The sequence below is a fragment of the Natrix helvetica genome (genome assembly GCF_964273705.1).
Source record: "Natrix helvetica genome assembly, chromosome: 1".
Taxonomy (NCBI): domain Eukaryota; kingdom Metazoa; phylum Chordata; class Lepidosauria; order Squamata; family Natricidae; genus Natrix; species Natrix helvetica.
The window spans coordinates 43,727,631-43,749,566 of record NC_138548.1 but is presented as its reverse complement, the minus strand read 5'-3'; the positions used below and the strand labels follow the sequence as shown (position 1 = coordinate 43,749,566).

Below are 21,936 nucleotides of genomic sequence, written 5' to 3'. Positions count from 1 at the left end.
CAAGCCGGTCCAAATGCTGAATAAAAGCTGTGAATGTTCATGCATCCAACACTTTAGGTAGACTGCAAGCCTGATACAACCCTGCCTTTAAAAGAGTGACAAGACTACCAATCTGTGGAATCGTGAAACAAATGCCAGCATTAGGCAATTATCTGGAGTTTTAATAAAAACCAATTCCTTGGCATTTTGCCATTCTTAAAAATGTTATGTTCATATAACAAAGTGATATACAACCAAATGCAAACTCCCTCTCACAAATGGCTCTGCTGTTTGATTTTTCTAAAAGCTACAGCTGAGCTACCCCAGTTATCTAGCTCACAAGATCTGACACTAATATACCACAATCAAGCACCAGAGAGCACAACATACAGCGACAAAATCTATTTCAGTTTTGAGTAAATTCAGTTTGAACAGGATAACTTTAATGTATCCCTTGGCAGTTCTGAGTTGATTTGGCACAGGCAAGCTACAGGGGACACACATCTGCTCCTATGATGGTCATATGTGCAGACCAAAAAATAATTTTAATTCTGTGCTAAGATTTTCTTTGGAATTCTTAACCTTTTTTCCCCCTAATCTGGTAGAACAGAAATTGCCTTTCCTCCCCCTTCCCCTCCTGCCCATGTAAGGAGATTTCTGTTTCTATCATAACCATTGAAGGGTTAACAGGAGTTCTAGAATTGGACTTTTCAGAACTTTGAACAAGTGCTTTGATTTAAAAGATTTTATTGGCTCACCCTGTCACCCTAAATCAGAACTAATTTGTGAATTGGAAACCTGCTTTTAAACTGTGAATTGAATCAGATGGAATTGAAGTAGTTCACTTATGTATTGAATGGATAAGACACTCATAGATATCAAGGTACTGAGGATTTAATAGCTGCCAGCTGATGAAAGGTTGTAAGCTGTAATCAGCAAACTGATGCAATGTAAGGCAAGGCTGATGCAATGAGGCTGATTCATTGCAGTTATGGTATAACCCTTTTAAGTCTTTGATGGGAGGGCCATACAAGTCTATATATAGATGCCTATTAGAGGGTGTTTCTCTCTCTCATCGTGCATTTCATTTCTCTACTTGTGTCTGAGCTGAATGGTCTTATGTCTTATGTTTTATTTTATGCCGCCCTTCTCCCAAAGGACTCAGGGTGATATACAACATTAAAAAACACATATCACGAAAGTTAAAAAGAAATTAGATACATATCCAAAAAACAAACCCAATTAATAGGACAATAACATTTAAAAAAATGAGTTAAAATTAACAGGCCAGGCCGGCTTGCTGGAAAAACCAACTTTTTAGGGCATATCGGAAGGACCGGAGGTCAAGGATTATGCGAAGCTCCGTGGGCAGCTCATTCCAGAGGGAAGGCGCTCCCACAGAGAAGGCTCTCCCCCTGGGGGTCACCAGCTGATACTGCCTGGCCGACGGCACCCTGAGGAGGCCAACTCTGTGGGATCGTACTGGATGGTGGGAGGCTACTGGTGGCAGTAGGTGGTCTCGCAGGTACCCTGGGCCTAAGCCATGGAGCGCTTTAAAGGTCATAATTAGTACCTTGAATTGCACCCGGAAAACAACCGGCAACCAGTGCAGGCCACCTAAAAGGGGTGTAACATGGGAGTACCTAGGTACCCATACAGCATGTGAATGGTAAGGGATTTTATTTACCCCGTGTATGTCTGTATATATTTCTGTATATAAACCATAGTTAATTGTCTGAGGGCTCTGTGTGCTGTGTTTTGCTCCTGAGTTTATTTCATAATACTAGTCACGCTGCCAAAAGTCTGTCATCATCTCACTTTGGTTCTGGATAGAGTACACCTTGACCATGTTGGTGTGCCCTTTGGGGGTCCTCCCAAGGTTTATGACCCCTGCTTGAAGAGCATATGGCAGTTGTGGCTAACTTTTTAAAAAAGTTATCATCTGCAGCAACTTCTGAATCAGGAGACTGAGTCACTCGTACCTCATTCACCTCTCATCTGTACTATTGCAATGTGTTCTACACGAGGCTACTCTAGTATATCTCTCAGAAGCTACATCTGGTCCAGCATGTGGTGGCATGAGTAATTATGGGTGAACCTGAAACACCACTACTATGTGAGCCATATGGATTTCCCATTGGCTTCTTGGTGGAATTCAAGGTTTTGATGGTCATCTTTAAAGTCCTTTTTGGTTTAAGGGCTGGTTATTTTGGGGACCATCCCTCTCCAATTGTCTCTGCCTGTTCCATAATATCCACCAGCATTCATTAGGATCAGCATGCCCTGAAAGAATATCACTTTATGGGATCCTGGAATTGTGTCTTCCCTGTCACCCCCTTCTGTCCTCTGGTACAGTAGCGTTGTTTTTGAGATACGCATGATTCCAACCAAACTGCATTTTTGGAAGGGCATATAGATACATTTCTGAGCCATGGAGTTTGCAAACCCACTGATATGACCATTTTAATTTTGTACTCCCTGTGTGATCTTTTTACACCCCCCCCCGTATTATTTCAGCCTGGTTTTAACTCATCTTGTACACTGTCTTGAGTCATTTGACAATTAGGTAATCCTGCAAATCCAGTACATGAATAACTCTCCTGAATTCGTTATCATAGACAAAACTGGCAGCAAGTAGGTCTCCCTTCCAAATGCTATACAATCATGCCCATTTCAGCAGAAAAGTAATACAGAAACCAGGGAAATATCCCAAGAACCCTTCCTTTTGGTTGTAGGGAACAAAAATTTAACTATTTTGGACTAGCCTTAAGAAGGGAGAGTCCCTTGGACTGCAAGGCAATCAAACTGGTCAATCCTAGAGGAGATCAACCCTGACTGTTCTTTAGAAGGCCAGGTCCTGAAGATGAAACTCAAATACTTTGACCACCTAATGAGAAGGAAGGACTGACTGGAGAAGAGCCTAATGCTGGGAACGATTGAGGGCAAAAGAAGAAGGGGACGGCAGAGAATGAGGTGGCTGGATGGAGTCACTGAAGCAGTAGCTGTGAGCTTAAATGGATTCCAGAGGATGGTAGAAGACAGGAAGGCCTGGAGGAACATTGTCCATGGGGTCGCGATGGGTCAGACACAACTTTGCTACTAACAACAACAAAGAAGGGAGAACATGTCCAAAAGGAGCCTCCACCCAGCTGCTAACTTTTTTGTTTGAAAAGATTTCAATACAATACAATAGAAGAGTTGGAAGGCACCTTGGAGGTCTTCTAGTCCAACCCCCTGCCTAGGCAGGAAACCCTATACTGTTTCAGACAAATGGCTATCCAACATCTTCTTAAAGACTTCCAGTGTTGGGGCATTCACAGCTTCTGGAGGCAAGCTGTTCCACTGATTAATTGTTCTAACTGTCAGGAAGTTTCTCCTCAGTTCTAAGTTGCTTCTCCCCTTGATTAGTTTCCACCCATTGCTTCTTGTTCTACCCTCAGGTGCCTTGGAAAATAGTTGGACTCCCTCTTCTTTGTGGCAAACCCTGAGATATTGGAACACTGCTATCATGTCTCCCCTAGCCCTTCTTTCTATTAAACTAGACATACCCAGTTCCTGCAACCATTCTTCATATGTTTTAGTCTCCAGTCCCCTAATCATCTTTGTTGCTCTTCTCTGCACTCTTTCTAGAGTTTCCACATCTTTTTTACATCGTGGTGACCAAAACTGAATGCAGTATTCCAAATGTGGCCTTACCAAGGCATTATAAAGTGGTATTAACACTTCACGTGATCTTGATTCTATCCCTCTGTTGATGCAGCCTAGAACTGTGTTGGCTTTTTTTCCTGTGAGATTTCTTAATTTCTTAGATTTAGAAGCAACTCAACCCCAAAACAACTCAGTGTAGCTTACATAATTAAAAGGGAAGATATGTGAGAGATTAGCAAAGATCACTGGAAGAAATAGCTGGAAAAGAAAAAGCAGAGACTGGAGATGAGGGAGGGAGCTCTGGATTGGGACTCAGCAGGAAAACAAAGGAATAAAATTGAATTGCTCCTAAACCTTTAATTAAGTTGGAAATCTATGAAAAGCAAGGCTTATCCAGGTAAATATTGAATCACAGAGTAACAGGGAGCAGTTAGCTGCACTATCAGAATGTTATGCTTTAATTTCTGGGCATTGGTCCAGTTTTGCTTTCAATACAGCATCTTGATAGTTTCTGGTAATTTACTTGTTCCAGTAACTTACTTGAATAAAACAAGCTCAGTTCTTGTATTTTTGTTTCATCGTAAACTGTCCCTGATGTTCCCATAGCATTTTATGGAAGATCCATAAATGCTACATATACTCCTCCGAAGTTCTTTTGTTCATTTGTCTATCTAAAGCTAGAGAGTCTGCTCACAATCATTCATAATCACTCAGTCACTTCCCACTTAGATTGGAAAGCATATATAGGCTACAACTAGTACCAAATGTGGGAGCCTGGGCAGTGCTGGGTGCATCCCAATATAACTTGGGTGACCATACTATTTCAGGTGCTGCATGGATTGCCAGTCAGTCAGCTTCTGGATGCAATTCAAGGGTCTGGTTGCCACCTTTAAGATCTTTCTTGGCTCCAGAGGCTACCATTTCCCGTATTCATTCACCCATCCAATCAGATTGAATTGGACAAGCTCTCACTTAACCTACCTATGTAAGATTATCACTTGACATACTTTGTCTCCATATTTTGGAATTCCTTTCCCATGGAGATTTGGTCTGGTCCTTCCATTCTGGGTTTCAGGAGAGCAGTTAAGACCAGGAATTATATTTAACACAAAGGGGAGGTAGGCTGTAATTTAGTGGGTGCATGATGTTTAATTTTGTTTGTTGGTTTATGATTTTGAAATTGCCAATTGCATTTATATTATGGATTAGTTCACTGTTTTTAATGGGGTTGCTTTTTATATGATGCTGTTCTTGATAGTTAAGCCAGCCAGAGCTTCCAGGACCCAATGGCATCCGAATGAATGAAGTACTGACTTTCCTTTTCTTATTTTTCTACTTTTACTTGCAGTGCTTGCAAAAAAAGACAGTATGTGTGCTTTTTTTCTTTGACCACCTCTATCAAGGGCTGTGGGGAAGGGCTGTGGTGGTTATTGACACAGACTTAAAATTTCCTTTTATTTATTTAGTTATTTATCCATTAAGCCCTACCATTCCAACTCTCATAAATCTAGGCAGTATACAGCAATTAAAATAATGCAAGAAATCCCAAAGAAGAAACAGTAAATCCATTACAGATAGGGAGCAGAACTACCACTTACTTTCCCTTGGGCCAGTTGGAAGATAAATCTCATGAAACACAGCAGAGTTGGGATTTTAGGGAGCTAAGAGGGAACCATGGAAGGCTTTCATGGTGGCCACCAGCATTGTGCCAAAGGTGGTGCAATGGTTAGAGCCGGTGGTTTTTTTTACTACTGGTTTGGGCGTGCTCACATATGCAATGCTTCTGTGCATGTGCAGAAGCGTCTGGGTGGATGGGTGGAGCCTCCTGCCACTGCTACTACTGGTTCGCCCGAGCCAGGCTGAACCTGGAGTAACCCACCTCTGGTTAGAGTGCAGTACTGCAGGCTACTTCTGCTGCCTGCCTGCAATTTGACAGTTCAAATCTCACTAGGCTCAAGGGTTCCATCCTTCTGAGGTGGGTAAAATGAGGATCCAAATTGTTGGAGGCAGGCAATATGCTGATTCTGTAAACTGTTTAGAGAGAGCTATAAAGCACTATAAAGCAGTATATAAGTCTAAGTGCTATTGTTATTGTGAATTATACCCAGAAGCAACTGGCAGCTATACAGCTTATGAAATAGTGACCTTATATAAATTAACTCAAGAACATCAAAGCTACCTGTGCTGCTGAATTTTGGATTTGCATTGTGATTTTTCAAGGCAGCCCCAGGTACAGAATATTTGCAGCCGTGCAAATGGGAGATGGCTAACATGTGAGGTACTGAGAGAAATATCTCCATGTATGGTCACAATTAGTGCATGAAATAAGGCCCTCTTAGTTACAGTTGCCACTTCCTACTTAAGTAAGAACTGTGAGTCCAGGAGGATCCCTATATTATACATGGCTTCCCCATTCTCAGTGGGGCTATTCCCATTTCCCTATTTACCATTAGAATAGAATAGAAAATAGAATAGAATAGAATAACAGAACTGGAAGGGACCTTGAAGGTCTTCTAGTCTAACCTCCTGCTTAGGTAGGAAACTCTACATTGCTTCAGACAAAAGTATATCCAACATCTTCTTACAAACATACAGTGTTGGAGATTTGGATTAAGATGCCAAATCTTTGGAACAGGAAAGTCTTGAATCCAAAGTTACTTGGCATTGCAAAGGTGGAGTCTGATCTCAGGCTGCGAGATGCCCTATATTTGTTTGTTTGCTTTCAAATGGAGTAGAACACTTCAACTTCAAGAAAGTTCTTGACAGGCTCTTTGATAAACTACTTAAAAAGCTGTTGGGCTGTTGTTTCCTCCGATGTTTTAATTTTTTCCTTCGCTCCAAAAGCCTAAGGAGACAGGGAGTTTGCAGAGTTATGAAGAAATATTGTTTTATCGCTTTACTGTTTTATGGCTGTTTTATAGTTATTGGTTTACTGTTGTTGTGAGCCACCCGGAGTTGTTTTAAGATGGGCGGCCATATAAATCTTTTAAATAAATAAAGAAATAAATAAACACAATTGCTGCCCACAATAATACATTGAACTCAAATAGGCTGAAAATAATTTCTAATTGCCCTCATCTACAATAGAGAATCAGACGCCTTTTTTTTTTTTGTAAAGAATGAATACTTTCAGAACCTTGGCACAGTTTTGGGACATTATTACTATTTATTCTACCATCTATACAGTACAATTGCAGCTATATGTCATTGTAAACAAACATTCCAGTTGATGCCCCATAATCTCAAGGGTCTCCTCCATTTTGTGTCTGCACAATTATCCCTGAATGATGGCATACATTTTGTTTTTGTACTTCTACATGAGGAATGTATGTATGCAAAAAATCTGTTACAGAGGCAGACTTCAAAGGAAGACTAACTGCAGGTGATAGTCTTGAGAGCCTCAGTGGCGCAGTGTTTAGAGTGCTGTACTACAGGCCACTTCTGCTGACTATTGACTGCCTGCAATTTGGCAGTTCAAATCCCACCACGCTCAAGGTTGACTCAGCCTTCCATCCTTCCGAGGTGGGTAAAATGAGGACCCAGATTTTGGGGGGCAATATGCTGACTCTGCAAAACTGCTTAGAGAAGGCTGTAAAGCACTATAAAGCAGTATATAAGTCTTAAATGCTATTGCTATTGATGGTAAACCTGGCTTTGCTTTGAAATAATGTGAATTAATCTTGGTTGAAATATGATGGTTACAAAAAAGCTGTAGACTCATCAAACACATATTGGACATGTAGAAGGTTGTGGAGAATGAACTGTTGGTACTGCATTGATACTCTTCAAGCCACAGTAGAAATCAGTGTGGAATGATCATAAAGGGACCCATTAGAGCAAAATGACTCTGTTGTCTTCAAGGGGATGCATGTAAGATTCAAGAACAAAACACTTTTTGGTAGACCTAAATCTGAAGGACTTATTGATAAAGTGTACTTTTGTATGCAGCCATTAACAGTGGTGCATCCTTCTGTAAGATTACCTGAAATTAAAGTAAGAGAGACTGGAAGGCAAATTCTTCATGAAAAGCCTGGAGGTGAATCTGCGGACTGCCTCATCATGCTGGGTCATTGTGGAAGATTAATATGGAAAATGTTAGCCACCTTGTTAAAAGTGGGCTCTACAGCTGTTATCACTGCTAGTCTCTGTTAGGGTGTTGTGTCTCGGAGTGCTGTCCAAGAATTCAGCCTGCAAATGGTATGTCTATGGCATAATTTCATGCCAATTCTCATTATATATAAACCCTACTTTACTCCTGATGTTTCTTCAGTATGGAAGATTTTTATTTCAGGAGTAAAAATTGTGTTGGTTTTAAATTTTCATTGTAATAAATAAGGCACACGGTTTCCTCAATATTTTTTTATGCTATCTATACTGCTTTTCTACAGTGATTCCATAAATAGATGGGGGTCAATTGAATAATGTCTTGTTGTTTTGATCGTTTCAAATCAGACAAAGGAACTTTCCGCAAATTTAATGAAGGAAAAATGCAATAAGAAAAATGTAAAATAACGAAATACATGATTTTATTTCTCTATAAAGTATTATTCAACCACTGTTGTCAAAGTTGCATGCCATAGGTGTTTAGACCAAACAAAAGATGAATTCAAATGAATAAAAATTGAGGCACATTTAAAATTGGTCTCCCAAAGACCTGAAGGAACGGAGCCAGATTCTTCCTCCTCCTAAGACATTTTCAGACGTTTGTGGGCAGCTCACCACAGTAATAATATAGCTGACATACAACTATAATTGAACCTAGAACTAGGGTTGTAAGTCATAGTGGTTATTAAGTGGGTGACCATGCCTAATTTTAGGAACTTTTTGAGGTAGTTCTTAAGTGAATGCCATGGTCATTAAGCAAACAGGACAGTGAATGTAATCGTCATTAAGTGAACCCAGTTTCTCAAATAGCATTTTTTGCTGAAAATTGGAAGATAGAATATAAAATCATAGGGCTAGAAGGGATCTTAGAGGTCTTCTAGACCAACCCTTGCTCAAGGCAGGAGACATTATACAAATACAGTCAGATGGTTGTCCACCTCCACTAATGGAGCACCCACAACTCCAGGAGAAGTACTAACTGATTAATTGTTCCCACTGTCAGAAATTTTACTTACTCCTACAAGAGATAGAGCCTAGAGGAAAGTGCTTTGTATAGGCATATTTGCCCAGTAAGTTCACTTTTACATTTCCACTGCCAACTGCCAACTTGAGTGGATTTTCCAGAAAAGGCAAATGAGCTGTTTGCTTTGCTTTATACATCACATTTTGTATATCACTTACTAACTTCAATTTTTATGTGACTGAAAATTAAATTAAATTTCAGTACTAGAAATATTCTGTGGAACTTCACATTCCTAACCCATTCCCGACTGCAACATTTGGATTTACTTATTTATAACTTTAAGAAAAATTGGAAAGCTGTGACTGTGAAAGTTAACTAGATTTAAGTTTATGTATTAGTTTGAGAATGAAAACTTATGTAACTTTGCATTCATATACAATCTATATGGATTTATCCCCTATACCTGTGGTGGATTTCCAGATATTCCAACGGGATCTCTCCTACTGGTTGCAGTAAGGTTCCAGGTTGAATAGGGTCCCCAACAAAAAAGCATATCCTAAACCTCTTGCTTCAGGATTGTCATTTAGTAGAAATGCTGTATGTTAGTCTGCTACTTAGCAGAGATAACAGAAAGAGGCTGGCACAGTGAGATACAATGGACAGAGACAGAGACTGGCACATTGTAGCTTTGTCATCAGTTTAATTATAAAAAGAAACATTTGGGCCTCTTTTAAATGATAACCTGGCACCTATTCATTCATTTCATTCTTTCCTTTGCATTCATAAAGCCTTAGTGTAGGATACTTTCTTGTTTTTTTTCTCTTGTAGGGAGTACATTTGTCTGGATGAATAGGAGTTCCATTTCTTTTCTTTTCTTTTCTTTTCTTTTCTTTTCTTTTCTCTTCTTTTCTTTTCTTTTCTTTTCTTTTCTCTTCTTTTCTTTTCTCTCCTCTCCTCTCCTCCCCTCCCCCTTTCCTTTCCTTTCTTTTCCTCTCCTCCTTGACATAAGCCACTCACAGTTGTTCTGCGATCAGATGACCTTTAAAATTGTATAAATACATACATATATTGAGAGAATTAAACTTTTCCCCGGGAAAGAAAGTTTTGAATCACAATCAACTTACCTGACTGGTCAGCTTTCACAGAAGGCTGACAGCTCTTGGAATCCTGGCAGGTCCAGCACAGAAATGCAACAATGCATTAGCACAACAGACCACAGTTAAGGCTCAGGGATGGTTGATCAAAGAAGCTTTGCCATCTGTTAGGCTGCAGAAATATGGCTTGCAATTTTACAGTATGACTCTGTAGTGGCTGGTTGATCAATATTCTTGGCACGGGGAAAGATTAAGTCAAGATGTATAAGCAAAGAATTATGTATCTGTGAAATAGATATCATACATTGCTTGACCACATTGGTGTTGTGATTGGTTACCATAAAACAACTGTGGATGAATGTCCAGATATGCAAGCCATGGATCCTGCATTTCCTCAACAACCTTTTCAAAAGAAGCTGTATGGCAGGGTATTATTTAGTATATGTTACAGTCAGGACTGAATGTAGAATCAAGGCCTAGTCTGAAGCACACTATCTTTAGTCATCTGGTGTTTTCGCTTGCTCCCCAGTCTGTGTGAGAACAAAACAATTGCTTTGGGGAAGCCTATTGTTCCCCAGCCTTCAGCCTTTCAGCTCAGAGTAACCTTATAATTTTCCAACCAGCCTCTGTCAGCCCACAAACCCCTTTGTTTTTTTGGCAAATGAAAACTAATGTTCTTAATTTCCTTACCTTACCACGCAGGAGGAAAATAGTCCATCTGATGAATGAAAAGTTGTTATTTTTAGGGGAACAAATTGAGAAAGAGCTAAACAGTCTCTTTTCTGAAATCCATGAGGCATTCACACATGAACCATATGGGCAAACATGAAATAGGGGACAAATGGTGGCAAACACAATTAAAGTTGATGGTACAGCACTTAAAATGAAAAGAGAATTATTTATACAGTGAGCTTCTGTCTGACTTAGTTTCCTTGAGTCAGTTAGGTTTTTTTTTTTTAACTGAGTAAAGTTCAGTAATAGGAAATTTGTTACTAACAGCAAATTTTGAGGAAGAGGGGGAGAAAAGAAATGTAACTATTTTTATTATGAAGCCTGCCACTAGGAGGCAGTGTTTGCCACTGATAAAACATGGAGAAAATATCCACATCTTGTTTCAGCTTGAAACCAAAGAGATATTTGTTTGGTATTGTTGTTGTATAGGTATTGGAAATGAGTTGAAAGAGTGATCATTACCTGTAGTAAGTCCATTCATGTTACTTGCATTTCTGGCAAATACGCTCTTTAGGTTTTTGATATGAAAACCTGCAAGACCTCTTTAATCTCTAATGCCTAAAGACATAAATGTAGGCACCATGAAAAAAAAATCACTTCTCTTAGAACTACGCCCAATTCTTTTTCAATACATGTATGGCTGCATGTACGTGTATAGTAATGCAAATACATAAGAAATATAACTGATACCATGATGGGTGGGATCCCTGGTCTATTTATTTGCAAAGTGGCTAAACAACTACACGGATAACTCACTACTCTTCCAGCATTGATCCACCGGACTGCCATGAATTGGTCCAACCTTTTTCTATACTTACTCAAGCTGGTAGCCAGCATCGCAAATTCCAAAAACTTAATTATCTGCTGTTGAAAAAAAAAAACTTTTTTTCTGTCCTGATTCCTCCAAGATTTAATTTCATTGAGTGACTTCTGCTTCTAGTATTTCGGAAAGGAGAAAATGGCTTCTCCGTATCCATTTTACTCACACCCTCCATAATGTTATAATATCATGTCCCTAGTCATTCATTTCCTTTCTAGATGTTTGTGTGAATATATGTATTTCTTTCCTTCTCTCTCTTCATCTCTCTCCTGTTTGTTTTTACATTCTTTCTGAAAAACTGTCTTAATATCTCTGTCAAATCTGATTGAGAACTTTAAAAGGCACTCAACAATTAATAGCCTCTATGTGAAGGATCCTCTCTAATATTGCTTTACTACATATCTAATCAAATCAGTGCCTGACCAGCAGTTATTCTCCAGGGTTTCTGGCAAAAACTTTAATTTTAATCCTATTTTGAGATGACATAGTTTGAATCTGGGACCTTTTGTAGACAATGCAAATTTGGGCATTCTAAAGCAACTTGCTTATTATCTCTTGATGTTTTTAAGACTGCCTTTTCTTATTCTTATTGTCTGTACTTTATCTTAATATCTGTATATTGTAACAATGTTTTAAACCATAAAACTGATCTTAGAAGCCAGTCAATTAAACTGGTGCTCTAGATATTTTTGAGCAAGATTCTTTCAGACAGATGATCAAGCAGTACTCATCCCAATGGTTATTCCCAAGACATATACAGAACATGCAGGTGATCCCACATCCTATTTTTTGTCCACAGAGGAACTCTAAGAAACTGATCCATTCACCAGTTTTTTGTTCCACCATGGTTGCTGGTTCCACCGTCCATGGAAACATTCTTAGTTAACCATGACTTCTCCAGAAGTCTCCCAGTTCACCATTGTTTCTCTAGAAGTCCTTTGAAATTAATTGCAAGAATCCTTTCTGTGGGTTGTTTTTAATTTTATTTTTAAAAATGAAGAATTTGCAATTAATTATAAGAAACCTTCTGATGGGAAAATGTTGATCAGAGAAACACATGATAAGAGGGAACTTTGAAGGTAAGACACTAGAGAAAACCAGAAAGAACTAAAAATTATAATTAATGGAGAAGAGACCCATTAATACTGAATGGAACAAATGACTCTAATTGTGGAAGAATTCAAGGATATTTGGGAACAATGCACACAAATGTTTCTATCAAGGTTGTCTTCTACTATAAAAATGGACTTAAAGATGTTATAGAAGAGGAACAGATCCTACTGTACAAAACTGAGTGAGGCTAAGTTGAATGTGGATATAAAAATAACAAGCTACAATAATGATATGAAATGAGATATTACATTGGTTTCAAATAAAACCAGCAGATATCTTAACAATTAAAAGGGATATACAAATAATGAACTAGAAAGTTGACTTTAATAGCTTGTTTTTGCTGAATTTGTAAATAAGATGTGTTAAAGTTTTGAAGTAGTTCTAAGAACAGACAAAGGGAAAAATGAAAAGAGATCAAATGATGGGACATTTTTTAAAGGAATTAAATATCAAGATTGTTAAAAATAAAGAGAAAGAATGTAAAGTTGGCTTATTCAATCAAGGTTAAAATAAGTGTTACTGTTTCTGATAACTCTTAATGGATTTGTGCTGACAAGTAAGAAATTATGACGGCTTCAAAGATTTGGGAAAAGGGATTTTTGCTGCATTTTTAGAGAATGATAAATACTTATGCTAAAAATAAATGTGGGTTTATAAGATAAAATTGACTTATTGGGTTAAGATTAAAATGTATATCTTGTTATTTCTGATAACTCTTAAGTGAATTTTTGCTGGTTAAGATTGAAATGGTGAGGCTTTAAGAATTTGTTTATTTATGAGGGAGGAGATATGGAAAGAAAAGATCTTTCCGTGTATTATTAGAGAAGGCGATATGCTGTTGAAATGGTCTAGTCTTGTTGAAGTTCTTGCCCTGATGAAAAAAGAAAAGTTATTTCTTTATATATCATATTTTCTTTACTATGTATTTTCTTTTTTCACACTTTTAAAATTGTTTTACATTTTTTTTAGTTTGTATTAGCTTTTTAATCTTTGTATTTGTGAACTCCCTTATATTTAAAAAACAAAGATGGTGGTATCTGGCTGACTTTGTTTTGAGAGTTGTGTGTGTGTGTGTGTGTGTGTGTGTGTGTGTGAGAGAGAGAGAGAGAGAGAGACAGAGAGAGGGGGGAGGGAGAGGGAGAGAGAGAAAGAGAGAGGGAGGGAGACAGGGAGAGGGAAGGATATGGAGAGAGAGGGAGGGAGGGCGGGAGAGATAGATAGATAGATAGATAGATAGATAGATAGATAGATAGATAGATAGTTAGTTAGATAGATGATAGATAGATAGATAGATAGATAGATAGATAGATAGATAGACAGACAGACAGACAGACAGACAGACAGACAGACAGATAGATGGATAATTACTACTTGAATGAAACGCATGTAGGAAATACCAGGGCTGGACATTAAATTGAGAAATAAAAAAAAATGCAACAAACTACCATCTTTGAAGAAGGGTCACTACTTCTGCACCGCTACTGCGAAACCAACATACGTCAATCCATTAAGTCACCAGATGTTCAGTACACAAATTCTATTTTATTTCAGAGTAGCATCCAAAACATCAAAGTAATTTTCAAGCAATTTTTTTTAAAAAAATGAACCAATTTTTTGTAATAACTATCTGAATGTAGAAAGGATACACAGAAAACATGAACAACCAGGATATTCTTTTTTTTTTGCAAAGGAGGTTCCACGCCTAGAAGGAAGCCAATCTAAAACAGTGTTTCTCAAACTCAGCAACTTTAAGATTTGTAGACTTCAACTCCCAGAATTCCCCAGCCAGCACACAGTCTAGCTTAAAGTTGCTAAAGCTTGAGAAACACTAATCTTATACCACATTGCAGGATTTGAAGCAAGCCGTTCAGTACTTTTTATTCAAAGCAATACAACAAATCATTTAAAATATAATCCTAAAAGCTACTTTAACGTTTTGCATTTCTCCCCATTCTTTCATATGCTGAGCCACCGAGTTCAACTGAAAAAAAGAAAGATTTTTAAAAACCTAACATAAGATACAGTGAGAAGAATCCTTGAGTTCAATAATGCTGCACACACAGGCACGCACACAGAGTATATTGCACTGAGGATAACCTAATGTGTGTTTATAAATATATCTTCTTGTTTGTGTGTATATGATTCATATAATCTTTCCAGTATGTACATAAATTCTGCACGCATGCATGAACATTCTCTCTTTCATGCACACAGGAGGAAATTGAGGAATGACATGACATTGACCATGAAAATAGAAGCAGGTGTATTCTTGGTTTTGCTCACCTGCTGTTGGGCAGAACTTTTGCAAAGCTGGTGGGAGAAATATGTATTTATTTATTTAGTTTGTCAAACATCTACGAGATAACAGGTATAAGTATAAACATGGACATGAACACAGGAAATGGGTACGAATAAATGGGGACAATAGGACAGGGACGGTAGGCACGCTGGTGCGCTTATGCACACCTCCTTACAGATCTCTTAGGAATGGGATGAGGTCCACGCTAGACAGTTTAAGGTTGAAGCTGTGGGGGTTAGAGGATGTAACAACAGAGTTGGGTGGAGCATTCCAGGTGTTGACCACTCTGTTGCTGAAGTTGTATTTTCTGTAATCAAGTTTGGAGTGGTTTACCTTGAGTTTGTATCTATTGTTTGCCCGTGTATTATTGCAGTTGAAGCTGAAGTAGTTGACAGGTAGGACATTGTAGCAGACAATTTTGTGAAAGAGTGTGGGTCCTAGAAACCCTTCCTTGTGCCAGAATTGCAAACCACTGGTCCAGAACTCATATATACATCTCAGGATGTTGGGAGCCTGCAAGACTGAGGCAAAATTCCCACTGCTTCTCTCTCCCTGACTCCTCTGACTTCAGCCTGCCCCCCCCCCCCTTCTAGCAGCCAGCCTCTTTGTCGACACTTGATCATTTACATCAAGTTGACATTCGCAGAGTTTACTCAGGGGTCTGTAATTGTATTCTTTCACCGGTTCTGCATTACCAACCATGAAAATGGAATCTTATCATCCCTGACCAATTTTTAATGTACAAAATGATTTGGCCGAGGTTCAAAGGGAGCCACAATTGAAATCAGGTGAATGATACATGTAGTATTTTTCAGTTTCTCCGTGCCTTGATTTGATTTCCCCCCCTCCTCTTTTCATGTATGGCATAGAGGAAGAAGACTCTTTCTCTCTTTTTTTGTAAGCTGTATAAATGCATATATACTCAGCACACCTATCAGCTTATCGATAGAATTCCTTTTGGGCACCTACCTATCATTTAAATGTACTTATTCACAGTGTAAGGGAGGACAATGAATTTTCCTATAATCCGTGAAAAGCAATCAGAGAATTGGAAGAAACTTAAATATTCCTGATTAGAGCTGTGGGATTAATAGGACATTGATTAAATGAAACCTATCACCAATGCAAAAGAGCAATGAAGCTGCTGGGGCAGCCTCAGACAAATACTGTAATAATAACAGTAATGAAAAAAAATCTGTGTGCATTAACATCATAAAGAGCAGCATAAACAACAAGGAAGGAGTCCTATCTTTTTGAAATGCATACTATTTCCAAGGGATAGCAAGTGCCATGCCTTTGGCAAAAATGGCATGCCTTCTTGCATCCTTGATGTCACACAGTTCAGATTGAAGCCAAAACAAAGAGTAAAATGGAGGAAAGCTGCTCCCAAATAGGAAACTTTGGGAATCTCCCACAGTCTTAAGAACATCTAGTAGGTTTGTTGAACCAAGGGATGCTTTTTTTTCAGAACAGCCATGTTCAGATTAAACTATTTACTACTGAATCCAAGGGAAGAGAATTGCTCTGTAAGAACCCCAAGATTCCTTGCCAGCTCATCCTGCCACCACAGAATTTCTAAGTGTTTGCTAAAATCAGTGCAAGGACTGAGTTTAATTCTGTAATTGCATTTCTCTACTTAGAAGTAAGTGCTATTGCCTTAAAGGATGTGTGTGTGTTTGTGTGTGTGGAGATATTTGGATTTGTTTTCTATCCTATCGTACCTCTCTCTTTTGTCCAGGGTACAGGAAAGCATTCTTGGTTAGCATTCTCAAAGAAGCATGATGAGGTATCAGACTCATAAAAGTGCTGAGAACAGAATGCTAGGAGAAGACATCTGCAGATTTAAATATTGCAATCCTGATCTCTAATAAGATATATCTGAATAACTGCATTTTTCTAGTTTAATATTTTTCTTCCGGCATTTTTTTAAAGCCTTTAAGCAATTTAGCACTACTGATTTTTTCTCAGATACTGGCAAATCTACTAACATATAGGGTTTTGTTCAGAAACAAATTAAATAGTTTGGCTTGTTAGTAAAGCTTTAGAATTCCATGCTGTAGCTTAATTAATCATATGGTACAGTGCTGCCAATTTCTCATAGATTTTGCCACAAGGAAAAAGGTGACGAGGTCACTTTGGAGGCCTATAGCTCTTGATTTAAACCCTTTTAGCACTTCTGTGTGGTGAGGCTTATAGTATTATTTCATACATAAATGACACAGCTAAATATTCCATTTGCTCTATTAACATAACATTAAAGGGCTTCTTTTTTTCCTTGGGAGATAATTAGTTGATATCCCATTGAAGTTCTAATTTGTTTCTGGAGAAAAGCCTGTAATTGGACATTGTTCTTATCCAAACGAAGAAATCTCATGTCTAAGTGGCTGTTTTTATACAGAGAGAGCTAAAGATGCTTTAGTTGATGTGAACTTACATTTGATTTACATTTGGCAGTGCTGCCAAAGCCGTTGATGTAATCTTCAGATAGTGAAACCAAAATCAGGGTTGAAGCTCTCAAAAACATTTGATTAAGAAAAATTAAGAAACGTGAACTGCTGGAATAAGTTTAGACTACCTTGCTACATTGTACAATCAAGGTTTTTTTTTTTCAGAAGGTTTTCCATGAATGGATAAAAGTAACCCAAGGATTATTTTTCAGATGTCTGGCTCTAAATCAGCGGTAATTTTTATTAGTTTTGAGCGTTCTATCAGTATCAGTTATCATTTCTCATGACACAAATTCCTCTGAACAGAGACTCATTTTTTAGACTATGGTCAGAGGGAGATTGCCAGGAGCTATCAAGGTCAACTGCCCAAATCATTGTATGTGTATGTTATTGGGTGTTCTGACCTAAGCTTCCTGATACAGTAAAAAGCACACTCTTAGTCCCCAAAACCCTCTTTTTATTTCAAAGGCTGGGAATCATGTTCATTCAATGCCTGTAATGAGTCTCAAATAGTTTGAAAGAGTCCTACAGTAGGCTGCCAAAGACCTTCGGGATAAGGCTGAGAAGCACCCGCCTTTATCTTCCTTGAAATGCTGCCAAAGACTTAATTGGTAATTAGCTTGGCAAGGCCGCATGGAGCAAAGAGTCAAAATGGAGTTCAGAAGGTAAACTGACCAGCATGAACCAAGTTGCTTCCTGCAAAGGCTCATGTGCCTTTGCTCCTCCTTTATGTCCTATGGGAGGGACCAATCATCTCCAAGCTTTACTCCCAAGTTGTCCCTTCTGTCTTAACTGTTCTTGCCTTCTGGCAGCTCTGCGCATGCGCACACTGGGAACAGGGGGAGCCTGTTCCTCTGCCTTGCTGCTGTCTGATTCTGGAGGCTCTGGATGCAGCACATAACTCCCAGATGTCCCTGGCCCCCTCTCTACCTCCAACGTAGAACCCTTGTCCAAGCCTTCCCCAGACTCTAGGACTGGCCATGTTCCTCCCCAACCTTCTCGCTGTCCAACTCTGTTGCCAGCTTCACAGGGCGCCAGCAGACCATAACATTGGGCTGGGTCAGGTCAGAATCTTATGGGGCTGGCAAACTAAGTCCTGTTGTGAAAAATGGACTACAAAATAAAATTGTAAACCTATGAAATTAGATTGTCACGAAGAAACTTCCCCAGACAGAGGATGAAGTTCTAATACTATCACAAGAACCAGTTCTCAGCAGTCCCTCCATCTCCTTTAGGTTGCAGAGGTCAAAGCAAAGAGCTTTTTAAAAATGCTTAGATTGACTCTTTAAAAAAATCTGGGACTACTTTAGGGTTTACCTCCTTTAACATGGTCCAGCTAGTGTCAATTCTGCATTACATTAAGTTAGCAGGTGATCCTGGGAGCAATGCATGATCAAGGTTACGATCAGGTCCATCCAAAGAAACTTGCCCTATTAGTTTTGAGAGCTTAGAATAAATGGATTAAGAGGTAGGCTTGATAGGATTTTATTAAAAATACACACACAAGGACACACAATAATGAATAAGAGATCTTAACTGAACCTACCTAAAGCATTCTTTTTCTGGCTCACTTTTAAGAATAAATACCTTAAAGATTTTGGATATAGTTTTGCTCAGGAACCATTCCTGTCTTATTTAAGTGGGTTCAGTCATTCCCTCAAAAGACCAACGTGTAGGATTAAAATTTTATGCATGAAATATTTCATGTACAGTAATTACATAATAAGAACTGGCATTTTATTTGTTTGTGCATGCAGGAAGAATAGGAAGTGTGTAATCATTTGTATCCAGATGTTATTTTATTAACATCCAGACTGTTCATTTGATAGATATTCAGCTTTTTAAATTTTCGGTTACAATTTATTATTATTATTTTTTCTTTGCCAAATCTTTTCTAAAAAGTACTGCCCTGTTTGGTGCTCTCTCCCTGCTGCCTCTCTTAAGAAAAGGTAACCCAAGTGGAAAGTGAGTGAGCAGAGAGCTACAGCTGTTGCAACTTCTGCTCCAGAGCACAATTTTAGGAATTAATGGCATCTAATCCTGAAAATAATATAGATACTGAATGGTGTGAGATTCTGAGCTGCCAAGATGAAGTCTCTTGCTCTACTTCATAAATATGTTTATAAGAGTGTGCCCTAATCTTTTAACAGCAAAGAAAAATCTATCTAGATCTCCCTTCATGTTTATCACCGAGCCTGGTGACAGATGGAAACTTCAGTGAGAATATATTTTCTACTTAAATACCGAGAAGATAATTAAAAATTTAGAAATTATTGTTTCTGCAGTGAAAATATTTCCCTGCTCCTGCTATTTAACTCGGATGATTTATAAATACTTTGAAATGTGTTATCCTTAAATTTGCTGTCCTTTTCTTAAAAAGACACAGTACTATGGAAAGTAATTTCATCAATAATCTCATGTAATGAGTGCTACATTTTTCCAAAATTTTAAAATATAGGTAGTACAACAGTTCATTTAGGGACTATTCAAAGTTGCAATGGCACTGAAAAAAATGACTTATGTCAGTTTCCCCACACTCAAACTTTTGTAGCATCCCATCAGTGCTGGGTTCCTACCGGTTCGGAACGGTTTGGCCAAACCAGTAGTAGTTTGGCGGCTTGGGTCTCTGGAACCGGCAGCGACCATGCCCTTGAACTGGTTCCCTGGGTGGCACCATAGCCACCATCTTGTTTTTCAGTTCTGCACATGTGCAGAACAATTTTAATTGCACTGCGCATGCACACACAGTGCATACACGAGCAAACTGACAGTAGTGCCTGCTGGAACCCACCCCGATCCCCATGATCAGGTGATCAAAATTCAGAAGCTTGGCAAGTGACTCATACTTATGACTTACTTACTTATGACTGTTGCTGTGTCCCAAGGTCGTGTGTTCACCTTTTGCAACCTTTTGACAAGCAAAGTCAGTGGGGAAGTTAGATTCACTTAAAAACTATGGCAAGAAATATAATAAAATGGGGCAAAACTTAACAGTAATTTTGGGCTCAGTTGTGGATGTAAGCCGAGGACTACCTGTACTTAGCAATTGAGAGTAGAATCTTATTTGGGCATGAGATGTGTTGAAGTGAATAGGTGAGTTTTAAATAGAGATCTAAAATTTAGCCCCATAAATGCTTAAAGTTGTTTCCCCTTCTTCAGCATATCTGTTTGGTAAATGTCTATGGAGATTTTCAGTCATCTAGGTCATGGCTGTCCCAAAGGTCCAGTTGTTTCTTGAAAAAAGCACCTTTGGGACATCTGGCTGGTAAATTTAACTGTTCTACTATTCCAGGTTCCTAATATGTGTATTTTTAGTGAACATTACAGGACCAAGAAGATGAGGGGAGGGGGGGGGAGCAGGGAAACCTGGAAACGAAAGGGCTTTATCAGTTTTACAGCTGCTTACTAAAAGGCTTTTCGATTTAAGTTTTGAAGAAATAAAAAAAGTGAATGTTGCTAAGATATAGAAGGTTATTGGATTTAGAAGAACACAATCTGAGATTTTTGTGGCATGGACACCTATGGTATGATAAAGCTAAGGTGAATGTAGACTTTAAAATCATTATGCTAGACAGACTATTCTTAGAGTATAGAATAAATATAAACCTAGATTCTGCCCAAAAACACCTTCAAGGGTTTCAGCACAAGAGGCATTTTATAGACACGAAATATAAGTAAACATAAATGGTTAATTTACTGTGCTGTACTAGAATTTTCTCAAGGGGACTGTAAAATGAAATCAAGATTTGACAACAGAAGGATATACTTGGCAATGGTTTTCTTATGTACAGTTATCAGAAAGGCTTAAAGTGGATAAAATATTTTATGTTTTTGAGTGATGGAAGCCTGAATTTGAAATAGAACTACGTACTAATGATAACCTGTTATTGCTAAAGTATATAAATGTCTATTGAAATATGAGATGAAAGGAGAACAAATAAGCTGAAATCTTTGGCTATAATATACAAATGGATCAATGGGGAAATATGCAGTTGAAAAGATTGAAATTTACATGATGTTCTACCATAAAAGAGATTTTTTTAAAAAATAAAATGATTGTATCATTGGCATTTGTCACTAAAGAAACCGTCTAAAACGTATAAAGGTACTTCAAAACTTTGCTGGAAATGTGAATAGCATGAATTGATGTTTTATAGTGTCCGGTGAACATGTAAAAAAGTCAAAATATTTTAGATACAAGTACATACATTAATTCAGAAAATTTTAAACAACTGAAGCCAAGAACTTTTCTTTTGGAATTAATGGGCAGACATCTAGAAAAAAGTCATGAAACTTTTAAAATTTATGATAACTACAGTTAGATTATTATATGCTCAATAACAGAAAGGCTTGACATTACCCTCAACAGAGGATTGGTTGGTGAAGATGATAGAACTTGCAAAGATGACTAAATTATCTTTATTGACCAAAAAATAATAATAGTACATACCATTATGGCTGACTGGAAACCTGTTATTGTTTTTTTCATGAAATAGAAAAAATGGGACTTATGATTTGTGGCTTTGATGATTAGAAAAAAATCTGCATAATTGAAACAAGAAGGGCTTTTTTTTTGTAATTATAGAATAAGAGATAATTTTGTACTAGTTCTTAGTTTTGTTGCAAAGGAGATCAATTCTTTTTTCTTTTTATCTTTCTGTTCTTTTTCTTGTTTCTTTCTTTGCTTATTTTCTTTTTTTGTAATTTTATATTAATTTCTATGTTCTTTGTAAAAC

The 21,936-nt window shown here is 38.0% G+C and overlaps 1 long non-coding RNA gene across 1 annotated transcript in view; it reads left to right on the top strand.

Moving 5' to 3' along the window:
• The first annotated feature begins 993 nt into the window (after positions 1-993).
• Positions 994-21,936, top strand: part of LOC309382662 — a 40,548-nt gene continuing 19,605 nt past the window's right edge. Inside the window, exon 1 of the long non-coding RNA XR_014173693.1 lies at positions 994-1,093. This is a non-coding gene — a long non-coding RNA (uncharacterized lncRNA). The remainder of the gene's footprint in view (positions 1,094-21,936) is intronic.